This window comes from Sinocyclocheilus anshuiensis, unplaced genomic scaffold, assembly GCF_001515605.1.
Source record: "Sinocyclocheilus anshuiensis isolate Anshui unplaced genomic scaffold, SAMN03320099.WGS_v1.1 scaffold85, whole genome shotgun sequence".
Classification (NCBI taxonomy): domain Eukaryota; kingdom Metazoa; phylum Chordata; class Actinopteri; order Cypriniformes; family Cyprinidae; genus Sinocyclocheilus; species Sinocyclocheilus anshuiensis.
In genome coordinates this window covers 3190781-3191527 of record NW_015536800.1, presented here as the reverse complement: position 1 = coordinate 3191527, position 747 = coordinate 3190781, and positions in this window count along the sequence as shown.

Genomic DNA, 747 nt, shown 5'->3' with positions numbered 1-747 from the left:
ACATAAAACCATGTCTGCATTTGTGATTGGAGAAATGACAAACAACAAGCGCTACTCTACACTGCTCAAAACTCCTGTTTGAATCATCACTGGCAAATTCTTTAAATATGAAAACGGACTCACACAGTCTGTGAGTCAGAACAGCCGGCATTGTAGTCTACTCTCCCAGGATCAGGAAACAGTCCTCCATAAAATGCGCTGCACACATCTGAATATTTTGGGTTGAACAGTCCTGGAACAGTGTTGTAAATATAACTTAACCACTGATTTCTTGTCATTTCCTCTTTTGGAAGGCCAAACAAAGTAGTTTCGCTTTCACAACGAAACACACAGAGTCACACATGGCGGGCTTGAGTGAGCGGAGGCCGGCGGGCTAGAGTGAGCGGCGGCGGGCTTGAATGAGCGGAGGCCGCTATAAATGCGGGCTAGAGTGAGCGGGAAGATTTACATAACGCCGGAGGCCGGCGGATTCGACGAAGGAGTGGCTGGCGGACTTGCGGCAACCACGTGACGACCCAGGGCTGGACTCCGCTTCGTCCACGGTGAAAGCTGATCCGGCGATCCACAGCGCGAAGTTGATGTATTTCCTCAGCGACCAGCACGGATCAGCTCTAGGCATGACGAAGTGGATATCGTCCTCTTTTGGAAGGCCAGACAAAGTAGTTTCGCTTTCACAACGAAACACACAGCGCCTTCACGACATGGCGGCGGCAACAACAATACTACAGCGAGAATAAAAGTTACGCC